At 37.6% G+C, this 21432-nt stretch overlaps 1 long non-coding RNA gene across 1 annotated transcript; it reads right to left on the bottom strand.

The window, feature by feature from the left end:
* Window positions 1-13759: 13759 nt before the first annotated feature.
* LOC135266819 (uncharacterized) lies at window positions 13760-21084 on the bottom strand. Its single transcript, XR_010335012.1, has 2 exons — window positions 19780-21084; window positions 13760-14818 (listed from the first exon to the last, which is right to left on the bottom strand). It is a non-coding gene; the product is annotated as an uncharacterized LOC135266819 (long non-coding RNA).
* Between the last annotated feature and the right edge of the window lie 348 nt (window positions 21085-21432).

Genomic DNA, 21432 nt, shown 5'->3' with positions numbered 1-21432 from the left:
CTCTAGTAATTACGGAATAGGAGGAGATTGTACCCCTTTGTGTTACAGACTTGTAGAAATATATCAAGCGTTCATTTAAAAAAAAACTCTTAGAGAGCTTTGAAATTAAAAAATAATTGTTTTGTACGTCTATGATTAATTCGTGCACTTGTTTGTTAAATTTGAAATATGTATAATTTTGAAATATTTATTAACTTTAAAAACTGTTGGAAATGTCTTCCTTGTTGCTCAACACACATAACACAACGCCTTCGAACACTGTTTAAGACATTACTCAGTTCAAGTGGATTTTCGTTAATTTCATCAATTTTCTGTTGACTGCGTCGTCTTAATCAATAGTTGGAATTAGTGTAACAAAAATTGAATTTTTAATGCGTGGTCAAAGATAAAAGTCGCAAGGCGTTAAATCACATGATCTTGGGGGATAATCATTTGCTGTATATAATCATTTGCTGTATTCCTGCTAATTATTCTGTCATCAAAAAACGTTCTCAGAAAGTCCAAAGTTTCTGCTATGCAATGCGCTGTTGCACCATCTTGTTGAAACAAACCTCGTAATCCATCATCGTGAAGTTCTTCGATAAAAGGCGTAAGAATTTCTTCACGATAACGTACTGCAGTTATTGTTCCTGAAAAGTTTATCAAACTGTAGTTTTAACCCTAACATTACGAAAAAACACTCAACCTTGAAAGAAAATTGGACCGACAATTCTTCTTTTGCTGATAGCTGCCCAAACACCTATTTTTTCTGGATGAAGAGATTCTTCCACAACTTCATGAGGATGTTCTGTTGCCCAAATTCTCATGTTTTGAATTCGTGTAGCCAGACAGGTGAAACCATGCTTCGTCCGTAAAGAATTTTTTTTTCAAAAGTTCATTTTTATTTTCATTGTTATTCAAAAACCACTGACAATACTGTAATCTCCTAGGGAAATTCACAGGTTGTAACTCTTGAACAGACTGGACAGAAACTAACAGAAAGTTCAACTTGTTGAGACAGACGTCTAATCGATGTTTTTGGGTCTTGCTCCAAAATTTCCCGTGTAGCATGAATAACTTCTTCTGTTCGCTCAGTTGGTCTTCCACTACCTTTTTTATGCGAGGTGGGCGCAGATCCACGAAACTAGTTCACATTTCGGTGAAGAGTTTTTGGTAAATTGTTACTTTAGATACTTCTGGATTTTTGAATTTTTTTTTTTGCATTTTGCTTTAAAAAGCCTCTAGATCAAAGATATGACCATGAAAGTTTGTGCAAATGTCCCGTTTTCGAAAAATTCGACTTTGAATGACCTTGACCTAGACTTTTTAAATTTTATTAACACTCTAATAAATGATATTAACCGTAAATGTAACTATAAATGAGGTAAGGCGCCTACAGATGATAGCCCGCAGGCTGGGGCCTCGCCCCAGCGACCTAAAAATAAACATACCCCACGAACAATTAAACTCGAAACCGTGGAACTCGAAACGTCGAATAGTGGTTTTTATGGAACTATGTTGCGCGTGGCCTAACAGGAAACATACCCCACGACCAATTAAACTCGAAAACGTGGAACTCGACACGTGGAATAGTGTTTTTTATGGAGCTAGGGCGCCGTACAGTTTGTGGCCGGAGGCCACAGTAACTAAAAGGAAATATACACCACAATTGGTAAATTAACCTCGAGAACGTAGCACTCACAAAAAAATACCTTGTTTACCACTAGTAAGTAAAATAGTAATGGAGTGGTGTTGTTGGTAAATTGCATGAAGGGAAATGCGGGAATGCAACAACGCATCCCCACTTCCGTCAATCAGCCAATCAGAGCACAGAGACAAATTCAAATTGCGAAATATGAAAAAATACACCTATTTTTTAATGAAAAAGGTATAATACGTCATTTAAATTCTGGGAATACCCGAAGGTGTTATAACCATAACAAACACGCAGGTGCGATTCTTACCTGTTGAAACTAAACAATAACAACCAATCAGAAATAAGCACACGCAACGCATGCACACCCTGGTGGCAAACGTTGTATCCTTTAAAATCAACAAAAATGGCGATTCAAGTGAAAAGTGAGTGAAAATAAAAATTATTTTTCTAATGTTATTTTCAATTTGCACAAGAAAATTCATAGTGTACGGTCATCAGGGCACTCAAAGGAATCGTTTGGCGTAAGTTTCAGCTTGAAAATCCAGAAGTAGTTAAAGTAAAAAATTACCGAGTTTTTAAATTTTTCATAGACGATAACAACCTCAGGAAAAGCTTCTCGAAACTCCCCCAGGCACAGTTAAATTGAATATTTCCAAATACCGTTCACTTTCACTCTATTTCGGAAATAACTTTCTAACAAAAAGGCTTTTTGTTCACTGGTATACACCATGATTACAAATCAAGAAAACACGAAATTTAGTATTGAAAAATACTGTTTTTTTATGTTCGGAAAGCAGAAGCAACAACCTCAGAAAATCACACAAGAACCAAGCTCGTTTTGGTGGAAACTGGCGGGAACAAAAAAAATGTCAGGTTATGAATTCTGGTTTAATAGGCAACCAACCAAGAATACAATGCCAAAATTGTGTATTAGCCATAGGCACTAGCTAAGAAATACGTAAAAAATTCAACGCATGCTGCGAGTTTTTTTTAATAATGAACGCCTGATACAATCTGTCTATAAATGAATGTGAGATCGTAGTAGGTATTAAAAGTTTCTTTCAAGAAAATACAAACGATGTTAATATATGACAAAATTGGTCTTACTGATTACCTGGGTAGATAAAAATTTGTATTTTTCAGAAATTCATGAACAAAATATTTCGTTTGAGTAAGTTATGTAAGATTTGCTGCAACTAGCCCTACTATCAATGCACTACTCTTTCACATACACACAACATATTAAACCATTCACAAATGCATTCATTCAGACTCAACAATCATAAGTACAATTTCCCCTTCACTTTCAACATCTGACATTCTAGTCTCTTCATTCATTTTCACCACATTCGTACTGGGATATACCATGTAACATACGCCACTACTTGTTGCTTGTTCTTAATTCACCATCAACGTATCTTTCAGCCGATTCATTCACACTTACCAGAATCTTCATTACCCAATAATAACAATAAGCTAAAGTCAGTATCAGATTCAGACCCTGCTAATGAAATTATTACTGGAGGAATATCATCCACACTGATAAATGCACCCATATATCCTATCTTGCCCAGTGGTCCTTAATCAGTTTTTCACAGTGTTTCACACTATTCCTCCACATGTCCACAGTAAAATTGGAAAACGCTTCTTGCCATAAAGTCCTAACCGTGTCGATCATGGCCGGGACCTTATGTGCTTATGTTTTACAATACCTCCATGCCAGTTCAATAGGATTGTATTGACAAGGGTAAGGGGGTATTCTGAGAACCTCACACACATTTTGCTTCAGTAGCTCATCGATAACAATTTGCCTATTAATTTTGTCGGCCGAAAAAAGTTTAATTAAATCCCACAATTGTTTTTTTTTTGTTAATCTCTCCCCAATTTCAATTTTATGACTTACCAACCACTCTTGCATTACGCTCTTGTTTGCATTAAAGGTGGATGATTTATCAACTACCACAGAGTGGTATGGAGTGGTTCATATTTTTGTGGTAGTCACGGTGTTCAATTTTGCTGTCTAAAAAAAAGCTACAACCCTCTATAAACCAACCTCCCACATTCACATCCTGCATGCAAAATGGTAAAGCGCTTTCCGTCAGTCTTTATTTTGATAGGATTAGCTCAACGGTCATCATCTTTCACCCACATTCTCACCTGACTTTCATTCTGGTATATCCACGTCTCATCCAAAAATATTAAATTAATTTTTTTCACTGGATTTCAGGTGTTGCAGGTACCTTCGCAAAAAAGTATTTTTTTAAAACAAAATGGGGGATTTCCGTCTAAAACTTTCGGCTATTACATTTTTTTGAATCTGTACCCCATAGATTTTACCAATCTACACAGAGTTTTTTTGGATGCCTCGAAATTCAAATTTTCTCCAGCATAATACAAATCCTCCATCGTAAAGCACTGGTTTTTCTCTTGCAATTCATATACTCTTTTCGGCAGGTCTTCTTTTAAACACATATCTGTGTGATAAGGAAGATTCTTCTTTCGTTTTCCAGTTTTAGCACTTTTTATTTCTTCCCCACGTTCTGATTGTTGGACTATTGTCTTAACTTGATTTTCATAAATCTAAATAAATGTTTAAGTAATACAAAGCTGAAGAATTGTAATATTACCGCAAAAATATAGGCTACTTTTTCGTAAACATTTGGCTTTTTTACCCAATGACTGTAAGCCTCCTCTAGTTTCCGGAAACACCTTATGAGCATTTTAACGAATTTTATCACAACCAACCAAAACACTAATCTAATAGGTAAAAATTATCAGTCAAGAAAAAAAGAACCAAAAAGTAGGGCCTCTCTAGTTAATCACGTTGAAAAAAACATTCAACATGGCACAATACCGTATTTGTCAGCAGATCAATAACTCAAGCATAGCGGTCTCGGCCGTTGTCATCGTCCTTTGGGGCTTGCGGGGCTCTCTCGGGGGCTCCTGTTATTGTTGGGGGCGTCGCTGGCTAAGCGCTGGCCAGTGCGATGCAGCCATGGGGGGCACAGGCTACGATTCCATCGTGGGGGCTCTTGTACAAACGTTGGTCTTGGGGGCTGGGGCTGGGATGTAGCGGGTGGATTTGCGGACTGTTTTTTCGTCTTCTAGTGCAACTAGACTAGTAAAATCCTACAAATACACTCTAAAAAACTAACAAAATACCTTGTTTTTACACACCCCAAAATGGCTTTTTACTTCTGGGCCAGGACATTTGGCGTCTTAAAAATCAAGGTAGAATCTTACAAATTTAACTGTTTTCCCAATAGTCAACAACTAAAAAAGGCCTAAGATCACTCAAAATGCATTAATTTTTATCCCCCCAAAAGTATCCAAATATGTGTACACCACCAAAATTTGGGCACGTGAAAAAATAGCGTAGAATTCTACAAATTTGTTGTTTTTCTAATAGTAAACATCCGGAAAAGATTTAAAAAACCTACAAAATGCCTTGTAGCAAACAACCGAATAGGGCCTAAAACCTCTTAAAAATCATTAAAGTTCCCAAATATGTGTAGGCCACCAAAAGGTGGGCACACGAAAAACAGGGTAGAATCCTACAAATTTACTGTTTTCCCAACAGTTACCATCCGAAAAAGATCTAAAAAACTTACATAATGCCTTGATTTTAGACACCCCAAAAATAGCTTTTCATTTCTGGACCAAGCCAATTGGCGCATGCAAAAATCAATTAAAATTACCTCAAAACTGCTCTAAAACCATTGTCAAATCTCTAGATTTCAGACACGTCATGGCATGGAAATCATTTATTTGTTTTCAACACCCTGTTGTATGCCGAACGGAAGAAATACACAGTTGGTGTTTTGGTGTTTAATTTATTGTAATGATTATCGAGATTACACAACACAAAGTAGGAAGATTTCAAATTACAATAATAATGTCGATATTAACGAAGAATAATAGTACAGTCAGCAGTATAGTCGGTATATTATTATATTATGTTATGTCCGATTTTTGCGATGTGATGGTTCTTATATATCAAAAATGTAACAAAGAAAAGATGAAAGATTGGATGATAATGGTACACTAATATTTGCTAATGAATTTGGGGTTGGTAAATACGAGTATGAAAATGAACAGTACAAAGTTATAGATAATTAGTAATGAGTCCAATGAGTGAATGATCTTATATCTAGGGTTAATGTTCTCGGATTTTTTTCTAAATGATTTTGGATGTTTTCAACAACTTCCTCATTCACCCTCGGCCGACCTGATGGTTTACCATTTTTAACACTACGGGTGATACCAAAATGATTAAACAATTCGGTGTATTTGAGCTGTAAGGGATTTTTCTAAAACATTCTCGTCTTGATACTTGTCTAAAATTCTTCTTTGCAAGCTTGAACACTGTATTTCCATTCTTCGTTTTTTTATACCGATACATTTTAAAGAATTATTTTTTTAAATAAAATGATAAAATTGTAAAATATTTATTGATGGTTAAATCTTTCATTGAAAGTGTAAATTACATTAGCCATTAGCTATTATTTTTTTTAAGTCCATGAATAATTTATTTATTAACAGCTAATTTCGAGATAAAATGCGACGTTGGCGTTTTTATAGTTTTGAACAGCTAGTATAAAACTGGAGGGAGAAGCGCGTACTCGCGCAGTAATTTTCTGGTCTACTGTGATTTTCCATCCCTTCTTCGTCTAAAGTAGTAGATCCTTTTGCTTCATTGAAAAGTATGGTTATGTTCGAATAGACGTTTGTTCCTCATGTCTGGCAATGTCTTGGTTTTGTTGTCGCATTGTTTTGCTGGCGTGTCTTGTTAATTTCATGCAAATGAAGGTATTGATTTGGTAATTAGTGCAATGTGTGTTAAGAGTTTGTGTCGATGTTACTTCAATACTTGGTTCCGGTTCATAACCTTCAACAATCAAACGGTTTTCTAGGTAAGTGATTGATTATTTTTTTGTTTATAGAGTTGCATTACGACTGTCGGGGAAATTTTGATTTCGTTTTGCATACACAATTTTGTTATTCGGAAACATACGGGGTGAGTCTAAATTCCATCATAATCTGTGAACTGGAGTATCTTCAATATGTGTATAAAGCAAAACTAGTTCGAAATTGTAAATTACGGTGACGATAGCACTTTGGAAAGAGCTAGCACCATGAAATTTCCAGCGGACCAGTCAAATCACGGATGTGCGTTTTCAGCACTTTGCGACGTTGCCAAGTTTCTCACAAATTATAAGATAATAAATTATTTACTCATTTTCTTTTAAAATTCAAGTGTATTGTTATTAAAAAAAATAAAGTAAATGCAATTTCAAACTTGTTGTATCTTTGAAAGCAATGGGGGATGTAGATAGTTTGCTAGTTGACACAAAAAGGTGAAACCGCCTAATAAAGGCAAAACAAAAACGAGGAGGGCATGCTACGCAATTATTTAGGGGGCAGATTCCACCTAAATAAGATAATTATTCGTTAATTTCTTCTTCAAAAACATTATTTGAAAAAAAAAAGTTAATAGAACGACATACTAATTCAAACAGAGGGTTGGATGTCTTCCCAAACATTTAGAGGGTTGGAATTTTCAAGATAGGTAGAGTATTTAATGGGCTTTTATGTGGAATGAGTTAAATGCGTTGACAAAAAGAAATAGTACTAAAAAAAATATTTAATATTATTAATAAAAGGTTGACATATTTCAAACTAAGGGATGGATGTCTTCCCAAACTTTTAGAGGGTTGAAATTTTCAAGAAAGGTAGAGTATTTAATGGGCTTTCATGTGGAATGGGTTAGATGCGTCGACAAACAGAAATAGTACTAGAAAAAAATATTTAATATTATTAATAAAATGTTGACATATTTCAAACTAAGGGTTGGATGTCTTCCCAAACTTTTACAGGGTTGAAATTTTCTCTTTTTTGGCAGCGATCTTGTGATAAGTATCTGGGTAATAATAATAAAATCACAATTCGTGCATTTTGATAAATTATAAATTTTTGAAGAACTGTTTTTCTCGTAGGTACCTTAAAACGAAAATTAGTTTATTAAAGTCGTGTTAATGAGCCCATCTTTACGAGATAAAAAGGTAAAAATGGTTTACCGATTATTTGGAAAACACTTGTCTCGTAGATACCTTAAAACGAAAATTATTAGACAAATTGTTACACCTTCCTAGAGCTGCTGAATTCATCTTTGGAAAGGCTTAATATTTGTTTCACAAAATAATGTGAGCTATAATAAATTTATGCAACAAAGCTATCTTTAATAGGTAATTTAAAAGTAATTTATACAGCGTGGTCCAGAACTCACTTCCCAGCGGAATTGTGCTGGTAGTAAAAGCAATAGAGATGATAAAAATCCAAAAAAAGTAGGCCATTTATTTTTCATTTAAGTGATACAGAGGTTTCAAACTTACCAATCCCAGAACCTCGCTTCCAGGTATAGGCAGGCATGGAACAAAGAACGAAAAATAATTCGAGTCCACACTTTTGTTATTCGTTCTACCTATTTTTGGAACAAGGCCTTCCGAGATTGATTACTTTCAAACGTTCTTTTCTCTCAAACGCAGAGAGTTAGTACTTTATTGTAAAGGAACCTTAATTAGTTTTGTTCGAGTAATATTTACACAGTAAGAAAATACTAAAAATTAATTAATATTTAAGTAATATTAGTTACCTTATTTATGGAATGTCTTTAATAAATATTACTTGGTAAGCTCTCTCGCCGCGACAAGGCACTAATTCTGAGAGAGGAAACTTAAAATTAATTCTTATTTAAAAAAATATATGCCATATCATGCAAGCACCGAACAAATAACTAAAAAATTGTGTAGTAGTATTTCTAAAATTTCCAAAATTAAAATTACTAAAACAAATACATAATCTCCATTTTGCTCGTCCCCAGTTTTACTATCTGGAAATTTTAAAAATCTTGGATTTTATCTAATAAATAAGAACGAACGCTACTGTTACCTATGCAACATGCACCAATGCCCAAGCCTAGATAAACTAAAAATTACTGTGCTTCAACAATAAAAGCGGAGTAATACCGTATGATAGATTTAATTTCTAATAAACAGTGGCAATAGAAAACAAAAGTTTTAAAACTTTATAGCTTAGCTTCTAGCTAACACTTTTAACATTTGTTCTGTATGAAAATTATGAAATAATGAAGGCTTTACACTCAAATTTTGTAAGTAGTGTTCAGTTGTATCACAGATTCTTGTTATACACAAAAATCATGCTTTTGTGATGTAGTTCACCTCAAATTATGAACCTGCAACGTTGCCATTTTGGCAATAAGGTTTGTCCCCCCGTGTCCCACCGGTATAGGTAAACAAGTCAGTGTTTTCTCTACTACTTGTCACACAGTTTCAATAATTTTTTCAGTACGAACTATTTTCTTTTTGTCTGTTTTTTTCATTTTTGCCTCTCTGTGGTAAAAATAAATAAATAAATATGGGTATGGTGGTAATGTCATCACCCAAGTGTCAGAGTTTTCAGGTCGCATCGACAGCCTCTGACCAGACCTAACGACCACTAATAGTGACCGGGACCGCGTCTTCTTCAAAAGACGAGTTAGTTGCGATGTTTTTGGCATGACATTATCCAGTCACCCTTCCAAGGAATGACCGGGGACAGTGTTGTTTAATTATGCAACTAACCCTTAGTGGCATTCAATGATAACTCCCTGTTGCAAAATTACGAAAATGCTAACATCGCATTTTACCGATTTTTTTTAATAAGGTTGATAAAATGTATTTTTTAGTTCTATATTTCTATAGTTTTGAAACAGAAAGTATATATTTCAAATCAGTGTAAAACAAGCTCAGCGCCACTTTTTGTGAATTAATGACAAATCTCATACAATTTATTAGACCAAAAATTGAAATTACACCCACGTTGTCATAATTTTTGTTTTCATAGCCACCACTTATTAAAAATTGGTATAAGACAGGGTGATTCAAAAGTGCAGACACACTCTCGAATGGTGATAAACTGATAAAAGATGTTCAATTAAGCATAAAAATGAAGTCACTTTTTTTTCAAGCAACTTAATTTTTAATTAAAATTTTTTAATTTGTTTTCCTTAGCAACGGTATCGACTTTTGTTTCTTATGACGTTGAGTTTAATTTATTGTCGAATTTGCAAGTTTTTTAATTGTTTCGTACATCATAAGACATTAACTAGTGTTTTTTTTTCAACAGGTATCTGTTGCCAGAGGTGTCGTTTGTACTAACTAAAGTCAAAAAACATGATCTGAAACACCAAAAAATTAAAAGAAAAATTTAACTTTAAAGAACATTATCTTGTGAAAATAGGCTAATAGAATTTTTTGCCATAGGAACCTTCAATTCAGTTTGATGTCCTTTGACCTTTGACAGATGTCCTTTAACAGATTGTACGACACTTTTGAATCACCCGTATTGAATCATATGGTACAAAGAATAAAGAAATAAACTACAGGTTCTGATAATTTTGACAGGCAAAACACGTAAAATTTTCAGAAATATTAGAAGGAGCTAATTTTGGAGGTAGACAGTTTAGCATGATCCAGCGCTTACAGGAGTCGCACTCTACCCAATCTGTTGTCACATTTAAATTTAATTGCCCACAAATCAAACATCTATTTTCCATATCATCTGACATTTCTAATAACAAATGATTCGAAATTCTTCTGGTTCATAACACGAATACAAATCTGGATTTTCCTCTTTTATAAATTTTTCTGCAAATAATAAAACATAAACACCGCAGTCGTAAGCATTTTTTTGAACAGGATATTTAAAAATATTACATCTCCAATGCGTAAAAGAAAATCGCCTTGGTGCTCTAATTCCTAATAAAAATTTTTTTAAGTATGTTTCAGTTTGATTAAGGTTGCTTATTTTGAGTGGGTTAATGAAACTAAATGTTTTTTTATCAAAGTCTATTATCACAAAGCACCAATGGTTTTGATTTATTAACAAAGGCAACAACCAAATTCCTTCTAGTGTGTGAGTAAGTTTTGGACAAGTGTTTTCAAAAATTGATAATGTTTCATGCGTTGTGATGAACGAAGACACGAACAGTGTCTTTATGTTGATTTTTTCTATATAAAACATGAAGACTTATGTCCATAAGAAAATTTGATAGCCACATTTTTCTAAAATTTTTAAAATTTTCCAAAGTCTCGAAATCTTCAAGGTAAAGTTCTTTCATTGGATGGGCATTAGAATAATATCCTACAACGTAATTGACGCCTGAATTTCCCAATGTATAATACCTGTCATCTCGAATTAAATTGTTATTATAAAAATCTACGTTTTTAATTTCTTTTACTTTGGAATTGAATTTTGAACGGGAAGGATGAATTTCGTTAATTGGTTTTTTCAAAATATGACTTTTTCTTATCGGATTTAATTTTTTTGTTCCAGTTTTCTTCTGATTCTAATCCTAAATCAATATTTTTTGTTTGTATCCGCTTTTTCTTTATGATAGCACATTGATTTTTATCTATATTAAGTGCACATTCTTTTGATTTACTCAAGACAACTTCTCGAACTGCTCGAATAAATCTAGTACATCGAAGTCTTAGTCCAGTTGTCTTCAAAATATTATTTTTCACCTGACAAAACCAATTTTCCACAGGCGCATTGCTAAATCTTTCAATGCTATCACGATCACGTAAATTTGGATAAATATTTGACCAAAGAGGTAAAATTGGTAAATATTTTTTTAAAATGAGATCTAAAATGAGAGGATTGTAGAATATATTGATATTATCTGAATCTATTGCACTATTAATCATTTTCTTATCTTGTTCACATATTTTGAAAAAATGTCTATAAAACTTGCTTTTTTGATAAAGTGTATGGGGAATTTCGGTGTCCTCAGTTTCGGTTTCAGTTTCCTCATCTATATCTTCTAGATCTTTACTATTATTTAATGTATCAAACATTTTGCTTATTACATTGCTTAATTTCCCATCGAGATCTAAAAATTCTTTTGAAGTAATTAAAACCATCTTTTTGAACCACTTCTCCACTTCAGGTAAAGATGTTTTCATAAAAACAGCTGCTATAGAATGTTTGAAAAATTTTTTTTGAGTTTTATTGTTACCGCAAATCTTGTTAATGTCATTTGTTATTAATTTCATAAAATGAGCGCAACATAATTTTAAAGTGATTTTTGGTCGAACAGTCGTTTCTGATGTTATATAATCGTATACAATATTTAAGTATACACTAATATCATCCATTTTATTCCACTGTGTGGTGATGGCGTTAATAAAAGCGAAACTAAAATCGGTAACCACATAAGAAAAAATGGGCCATTTTAGCTGTTTACTTTTAACAATAAATGATTCAAAAGCCTGTAACCATGAACCAATAGAATAACCATCATGTTCGGAAGTTATCATTTCGAAAACAGGACAAACAAGTTCTTTATCTTTGATGTGTACCACTCCAGCGTAATAATAAACACGTTTTTTCGTCTCAGGGGGAGAATGGACGACACTTCCGGTTGCATCTAAATGTAAAACTATAAACCCATTATTTGTTTGAGACAGTGCATGTTTAATAACTTCTAACTGTTCAATACTAAATAAATACACTGTTAGGGGCTCAAAAACGCGATAAATATACTAGCGGTTTTCTCTCGACATTTTTATAAGATCGAAAAATTCGTCTGTATCTCTATCTAATTTAGAAAGAGTCTGTGACTTGATTTTTTTGTACACATGTTTGGATTTTATATTATCATAATTTCCTGCGCGAATTTGATCCGAGGGAACAAAATTTGTATCCCGAACTCGTGTCATGAATGGAGTCGATGTCTGCAATTTATTTCCTAATAGCTGTCTTTCAAAATTTCTCACAAAAGTTGTCCTTTTTTGGTTATCGTGCCGATAATTTAGTGTATTACTAAAAACGGTTCCAATAATATCATGTTTTTCTGGCGACAATTTAATGATAAACACTTTACAATTTTCATGTGCACAATATGCATAAATTGTAATTTTTTTTCCTTTCTTGTCTGATTGGTGTTTTTTAAAATTAAGAGGACAAATATATTAACTGTTGCAAATTTCTTCCTCACAGTAATTTGATAGTTAATTAAAGAATTATTAAATTTAATGTCATTAAATTGTTCATAACTTAGTGAAAAAGTGCCTTCTTTAATATTACAATTTTTAAAAGACATTGGTTTTAAATGTTTTATTGATATATCATTTTGTGAATTTTCTGGCAAAAGAGTAAATTTTGATTTATTAGGTTGGTTATATAAATTTTTTATTGAATTTGGAACGTCATTCACTGAAAAATCGGTAATATGGAAATTATTGTAATTATCGAAAGAAGAAAACTGATTGATGGATTCTGGTGAGTTAATTGAAAAATCATTTTTTTCAGTAGTGTAATGATTATCAAAAAAAAACGGGACTATTAGAAATGATTTTGGATTCGACGGTTTTTTTATGGAAAAACTGTTTTATGTTTCCTTCGTTTTGCGACAAAATTTTCTTAATACGATTTTTACAATCGTTTAATCTTCGTTTGCTAGGTTTAGAAAGGCGGAACATGTAAATAGAAGATTCATGAATAATCCGATCACTTAAAGGTAGATTTGCGATGTATGTAAATGATGTATTAGGAGCCAAACTTTTGATAAAATCGGCTAATTCCTTGAAATCAAAATTCTTGGGCATTTTTTAAAGTAGACAACAAAAATAATAATAAAAAACTAAAAACTAAAAATTCTAAAACTAAAAAAACCCAAAAATTCAAAAACTAAAAAATCTAAAAATTCTAAAACTAACGACTATAAATGCTGAAAACAAAACCAATAAACTAAAAACAAAAGAAAAGATTCCGAAAAGCAAAAAGGTTCTTATAAAATTAATTCGCGCAAAAGCTCAGCAAAATACACCTGCTATCACCAAAGCCATGGATTGGAGTGGATACCGGTGCCGGAAGTTTAGACACAGCCACAAACTAAATGTGGGAACGTTGTCGACAATAATTGTGATCGCAATAGAATGTGATCAACAATAAAAATAACTTATGTTTGAAACGTTGTAATGTCCTTTTTCCGGGCGGCTTTGTCGGAGATCGGGTTGCGGTTGGGCCTTTTGGAGAGCCTCAAGAGAGAGAGAAAACGGGTTTCTAACTCAAACCAATTATTTATTCTATCAAACTGTACAAATAAAAATAACAAATCCCCAAGATAAATAAAAGTAATAATAATAACTATCCCTAACTATATACACTATTTACACGGTTGTCCTCGGTCGTAATTTCCCTACCAAGCCCCAGGTCGGTCTGGGCGGTGGAGATGGTGTGCTGGTTTGATGCGCAGCAAGCACCACTCGTCGGAGCTCTAGGTCGGTCGGGTCGGTGGAGATGGTGTGCTGGTTTGATGCGCAGCAAGCACCACTCGTCGGAGAAGGTTTTGCCGGTTTGATGCACGGCTCGACCCCCAGAGTTACTCACCGGTTTGATGCACAGTGAGCAACTGCTGGAGAACGCTCGGTTTCGCCCTTTTATTGGCGACACGGTGTAAACAAACCGAGCGCCGGTGGTGGTGGAACTGACTTGAGCGCATGACTCCTACGTCGCCATAGAATCGTCCGGAATCCGGATGCTTCATTACACCCCCCCCTTTCTTCAGAAACGGCATGACGTAATGCCGGATACGCCCGTCGCCTTGTCCGCCGTCTTCGGTCTCGGTGGCAGGAGGACCCATCGGAAGCCGCCGGTGGTTGTCGGGAATCTGAATCGGCATCGCCCCTCTATATTACCCGCTGGCCGGAAAGTCCAAAGTGGGACTGCCAGGTTGATCGGTTCCGGCGCCGGTGGAATTTTCGGCAGTATCCTTGGCTTCGACCGGAAAACGTCCAGAACCTCCTGGGCGATGCTTTTGCCAGGGGTAACGGGTTTTTCCGGTTCCGGGGAAAACTGCACCGGAGTTTTCGGGGATTCCAGCCAGGCTGTCGGGCTTGCCAATATGGGGCTTGTTCCCAGCTTCTTAATAAGGGCCTCCTGAATCTCCCTTCTGCGGACTGGGGACGGTGTTGGCGGGAGCGGCGACACGAGACCTGGTAATGGGGATGCATATAGCTCCAGATAGGGGCTTTCCGGGGATTGTCCAAACAGGCGCACCAATTTTGTCTCGATGGACTCGGAGTGGCGGTTTCTCGGCGGTGTTGATTCCATCTTTTACTGCAAAATAAGAAATTTAGTGCGCGGGTTTTAAATCTTTGATATGGACGTTCTTCAGGATCTGTCCGGAGGAAGCATGTTTTAGGTTAAATACTACAGGAGAGAGGACTTTGGTGATTATGTACGGGCCGGAATATTTGGGAGCGAGCTTGGCAGCGAACCCTCGAGCGGCCGAAGACAACACGTGATCTCGTTTCATAACGCGGTCACCTGGGTGACATGACCACTCTCGACGGCGGCGGTCATAGTACTTCTTTTGCGTGGTGAATGCCCTAGAAAGGTTTAGTCGTACTAGTTCGAACTGTTCTTGTAGCTCCTGAATCCTTTTCGGGTATTCCTGGATCGCGGCGTCCTCTGTTTCCGGGTCAAATCCGATTTCCTCATTTTTGTCTTCTTGTAGTAGCGCCGAAGGCATCCGGAGTTCGTGCCCTAAGTTCAAATAGGCTGGGGTGAATCCAGTGGACTCATGTTTTGACGAGTTGATAGCCATGCGGAAACTGCAAAGATTTTCGTCCCATTTCCTTTGGTTTTCTTCACAGTATTGGGCTATCATTGTCTTTAACACTTTGTTCGCTCGTTCCACTGGATTTGCCTGCGGTGTGTAAGGCGGTGTTAATCGGTGCTTTATGTGGAAGTCTTTCATCAGTTTATTTAGAAGTCGGCTCTCCAGTTGAGTTCCGTTGTCGGTTATGATTCTTTTCGGGCACCCAAATCGAGTAATTATATTTTCGTATAAAGTTCTTGTCACGACAGGTGCGGTGGCCCGACGCAAGGGCTGAACTTCTATCCATTTTGTAAACCTGTCTTGGCAGACGAGTACGTAGCTGTTGCCTTTTGATGAACGGGGAAGTGGGCCGACCAAGTCCACACTTACGGTGTGCCACGGTTCGTATATTTTGTAGGGTTGCATTAGTCCGGGTCTCGCTTGTTGGCTGGACTTGTAACGTTGACAGTTTTCGCAGCTCTGGACATATTTTGCGGCTTCTCGAAACATTCCGGGCCAATAATATTTTTGTGCAAGTCTTGCAGTCGTCTTTGCGATTCCTAAATGACCAGCGGTTGGGACGTCGTGATTTTCAAATAAGACTTGCTTTCTTTGACCTTTCGGGATACACAATTTCCATTCTTGCGCTCCGGTGAGTCCCTGGCTGTTCATAATGTGTTTGTATAATCGGTCGTTTTCAATCTTAAAGTCCGGAAAGAGATCTGGGGTAGCTGATACCTCTTCATATTTTTGCCGGTACCATCTGTCAATGGGGTGAGCAGTCTCAATCGCCTCTATCCCGGATTTCTGCGGCATCGGGTTACGAGATAGGGCGTCGGCGACTTGATTCAACACTCCCTTCCGGTATCGCACCTCAAAATCATATTGTTGTAACGTCATGATCCATCTCGCTAGGCGGCCTTTGGGTTCTGGTTGTTTCATCAGCCACTTCAGGGGCTGGTGGTCGGACTCTACGACGAAGTGGTATCCCTCGATGTACGGCCTCATTTTCTGGATCGCCCACACAATTGCCAAACATTCTTTCTCTGTCGTTGAGTATTTCGTTTGTTGATCCGAAAGACTACAACTAGCATAGGCGATCACCCGGTCGCCTCCATCGAGGTTCTGTATGAGGGCCGCACCAAGTCCTAGGTCACTAGCGTCGGTCTGTAAAACAAAAGTCTTTGTGAAGTCGGGGCAGGCCAGAACGGGTGCTTCGGTGAGTAGTTGTTTGATTTTCTCGAATGCTTCCTTCTGTTCGTTTCCCCATTCCCATTTCTGCTTCTTCTTCAGAAGTCGGTTTACTGCGGCGGCGACTTGAGAAAATACGGGCACGAACTTCCGGTACCAGGAGGCTATTCCTAGAAATCGACGAAGTTCCTTGACATTAGTTGGTGGTGGTAATTCCAGGATGGCTTTCACTTTCGAGGGATCGGTGCTAACTCCCTGTGATGAGACAATATGTCCCAGATATTCAAGCCTTGTTTGACCAAAAGAGCATTTTTCCCAATTTGGTGTCAGCTTTGCCTTTCTTAGCTTACGGAAGACTGTTGCCAAGTTCTCTTGGTGCTCTTCTTTGGTCCGTCCCAGCACAATGATGTCATCCAAATAGGCGAATGCACCACTGTCCATTTCCGGACCCAGGACCCGGTCTAATAGTCTTTGGAACGTTGCTGGTGCGGAATGGAGACCAAATGGCATAACTTTGAATTGAAATAATCCCCGGTTCGGCACGGTGAAAGCTGTTATGGGCTTACTTTCTTCGGCGAGAGGAACTTGCCAATATCCTTGTTTCAAATCAATTTTAGAAAAATATTTCGCCCCACGTAATTTGTCTAAGATCCCATTAATGTGTGGAATCGGGTATGCATCCTTTTGCGATACGGAATTGATCTTACGGAAATCGATACAGAATCTCTTCTTTCTCCCATCCTTTTTGTCGGCTAGGACAATTGGAGAACTCCACGGGCTCTCGGATGGTTCGATGATGCCTTCTGTTAACATCCGGTCAACTTCCTCATCGATAATCTGCTGCATTGCCGGATTTTGGGGTCGGTACCTTTGTTTTATCGGAGTCGGGTTTGTGAGACGGATTTCGTGGACAGTCATATCTGTTCTCCCTTGGACCTCAGCGAAATTTTTAATTTCACGTTCAACAAAACCGTCCCCAACAATGGCGGTATCCACTGTCGCTGTTGCGGTTTCAACAGGTTCGGAAGGGGCGGTGCTGACGTCGGAATCGGTCCTTTCGCTGGTCACAAGAGTTAGCGGTGTCTTTACGCAGACTAAGACTTGTCCCTGTCGAGAAATTTCTCCGGTTTCAAAATTTAATATTAGCTGTTGCTCCATGATAAAGTCCAACCCCAAGATCATTGGACTAGTTAAGTTCGGACAGAGCAGAAAATCACAGGAAAATTCTAAGTCACTTGCCTGGAATTTGATGTTAAAGAACAAGTTTGTATCGACGGTTACCCCATTTGCCATCTTGGCTTGCATCCTGGAGGATAAAAATTGTGGCTGCAGTCCTTGACTTATACAATGTTTGGCCGTCTCTTCGTTGATGTAGGAGAGCACGGACCCGGTGTCAATCAGGGCCGGAATTTCTTGGTTTTCTACCACAATTTTCCACAAGACTCGGCTATTATTCGCAAAATCGGGGAAAACTTGTCCAATCGGGTACGGTGTGCCGGTAATGGCTCCTAGTTCCGGGGACTGGTCGGAGCCTTTTCGGGTGCAGTCCCCTTTGAATTTCCCGGTTTAAAGGGGCAGGGACACTCGATCGATTTTGCCCCTTGGCGTCCACATCTTGAGCAGAACAGTATTGCTGGTTGTCGGCATTGTAGGCGTGTGTGGCCCTTTTGACCGCATCTCCAACATAACCTTTCTAAATCAGACTGTTTGTTGCTGTTCGAGCTCCATGTGGGTCTTGGTGCCGGTTTTGGTCTTTGTAATGACGTTTGTTGCGGAGTGCTCATCGAAAATCCGGGCTTTGCCTTTGTCCAATTTGATGTGGTACTCATGCAGCTCTTCACGTCTGATTTCGACCTTCTTATTTCCTGAGTCAACCCTTCGTATTCCTGGATTTGGTCCAATAATTCCATTACGGAGCGGACGTCGTTCTTGCGTATGTATTGTCGGTACTCTGGGAGCAAGTGTTTGTATATACAATTCAGTTCTTGGTCCCTTGTCCATCCTCCGTGTCGCCGGATCAGAGTTTGCAACTGGATTACGAAGTCACGGCCATTCTCCTGCGGTCTCTGCACCCTCCGGAAGATTTCTTCTTCAAGGCCCTCACGGTACTCTCGAGGAAAATAAAATGCTCTGAAAACCCTGACGAAATCGTTCCAAGAGTGAATGTCGCTTTTCTGATTCCGGTACCACAGGATTGCTTGATTCCGGAGTAATTCCGGTAATGCCCGTACTAGATGGTTCTTCGGTATCATGTATTCTTCGGCCAGTTCCTCAACACGTTCTAAGAAAGAAACTGCATCATTCTTACCATCGAAAGTAACGTTCCACTTCCGGATTTGATTCACAAAATCCAGGTGAGCTACCGGATTAATCACTGGTTGTGTTTCTAACGACGATAGTCTAGGAGCGGGGTACGTGAACGTCGGCTGTGGCATTTCGGTGGCAGGTCGTCTCGTATACCATCCTTCCACCTGGGTTGTGGAGGTGTTGATTCCGGTGTACCCTCTGGGAACAGTTCCGGCTTGGGGCGGTACGTTGAAGGAGAATACGTTCGGAACATAGGTCGTCGTGAAAGCCGTCATCGTACACTCCGTGTTGGTTATTTCCGGAGTTGTTCCAACTGCGGCCGCATTCTCTTTGACAAACTGTCGGAGACGACGTCGTAGTTCCTCAACAGTACCTTCGGTGGAGAGTCCAAATCTCTTCAAGTCACTGATTAGTTCCTGTTTCCTCAAACGGTAGATCCATCCAACTCTTATGTCTCCAGCTTCTGTGTCGGAATCCAATTCGTCGTCGGTGCCAGACATCTTGTACTCTCTCTCTTACCTTTTCCTTCAGACCCTTCAGGTCCCTGCTCGGGCGCCAAAATTTGTAATGTCCTTTTTCCGGGCGGCTTTGTCGGAGATCGGGTTGCGGTTGGGCCTTTTGGAGAGCCTCAAGAGAGAGAGAAAACGGGTTTCTAACTCAAGCCAATTATTTATTCTATCAAACTGTACAAATAAAAATAACAAATCCCCAAGATAAATAAAAGTAATAATAATAACTATCCCTAACTATATACACTATTTACACGGTTGTCCTCGGTCGTAATTTCCCTACCAAGCCCCAGGTCGGTCTGGGCGGTGGAGATGGTGTGCTGGTTTGATGCGCAGCAAGCACCACTCGTCGGAGCTCTAGGTCGGTCGGGTCGGTGGAGATGGTGTGCTGGTTTGATGCGCAGCAAGCACCACTCGTCGGAGAAGGTTTTGCCGGTTTGATGCACGGCTCGACCCCCAGAGTTACTCACCGGTTTGATGCACAGTGAGCAACTGCTGGAGAACGCTCGGTTTCGCCCTTTTATTGGCGACACGGTGTAAACAAACCGAGCGCCGGTGGTGGTGGAACTGATTTGAGCGCATGACTCCTACGTCGCCATAGAATCGTCCGGAATCCGGATGCTTCATTACAACGTTACAATTTGTTTTCTTAGTTTTTTCTTTAGGATTGAGTGTTTCTAACGTAAAATGAGCTTCAATATCTAAATTTGCCAAGTTTTTGGATTTATCTCCTTAGGATTGAGTGTTTCTAACATAAAATGAGCTTCAGAATCTAAATTTGCATGAATCATCGCTGTGACTAACCGTTTGAAAAATGTCCTCAAAAATTTAATCTCGTCACAGTTTGTCTAAACCAAAGTTTTTTTTATTATTTACTAAGTTTTCTGAGTTATCTTTAGGATCGAGAGTTTTCAAGGTAAAATGACCGGCGGAATCCAAATTTCCAAAAAATCAAATCGCCACGATTAACCATTCGGTAAATATTCGGTCTGCTGATCTGAGACTTGGGTGCCAATCGCAAGATACTGCACAGATCGGAAAAAAAACACCATTCATGCACAACATCATTGTAAATATGCATACAAAAATTAAACCCAATACTAGCAATAGCAAGCAAAAAACCACCTTTAGAATAAATTACCGCTTTTAAAATTTAATTGGAAGGAAGTGCCGGATGGAGGCGCCACATTGGTTTCCGGAAGAAAATTGTTGTCGAGTTTAAGATATGTATAAAAGTAAAATAAGAGTAAAAACACATTTTTTATAATTTTACAGTTCTTGAGAATCGCCTTAATAATTGTTTTATACTTTGCGTATATAATAGTTTATTAATTAACGTAGAGTGTACTTTAATGAATTTAAATATATTTAGATTACAGGAGTTTCATCGATAATGCGTGGAATACACGTACAATCGATTTAATCATCAATTCTTCTTTATTAACTATTTATTATTTATTACCGTTACCAACTGACACAAAATTCCCTTGACGACAAAATTTGTTTTATTAAAATAAGAAAAAAGGGAGCACAAAGTACAAAAATTTGCATAAAATGCTCGTTTTATAGGGGTTTTGGCGCACCTACGGCTCGTTTAGTAACTAGTAATTCGTGCGCCAAATCAACTTTTATAAAACTTGTTTTTTAATAAACTGCAAATTCAGATGAATCGAGAATCGGCATAACTCGTTATAGCAGACAAGAGATAAGGTAGCAGACGATTACTCTAAATTCTAAGAAAATACCGCGTAGCCGGGAAGCCGGGATGATTCTAAGTAGACCAATAAAATGTTTTCCAAATAATCGGTATACCCTTTTTACCTTTTTATCTCGTAAAGATCGGCTCATTAACACGACTTCAATAAACTAATTTTCGTTTTAAGGTACCTACGAGAAAAGCAGTTCTTCAAAAATTTATAATTTATCAAAATGCACGAATTGTGATTTTATTATTATTACCCAGATACTTATCACAAGATCGCTGCCAAGAAAGAGATAAGCATTATAATTATTATAAAAAATAATAATTACAAATACAGAATTTCGGACGAATTGTAATTTGATTGACATGAAAGTGCAAAACTGGCTTCAACTGGCTTTTTTATGTCTTACAAAATTAACTT

Source organism: Tribolium castaneum, chromosome 7, assembly GCF_031307605.1.
Source record: "Tribolium castaneum strain GA2 chromosome 7, icTriCast1.1, whole genome shotgun sequence".
Lineage (NCBI taxonomy): Eukaryota > Metazoa > Arthropoda > Insecta > Coleoptera > Tenebrionidae > Tribolium > Tribolium castaneum.
Note: the sequence above shows the minus strand (reverse complement) of the source record. Positions and strands in the feature narration are given on the sequence as shown.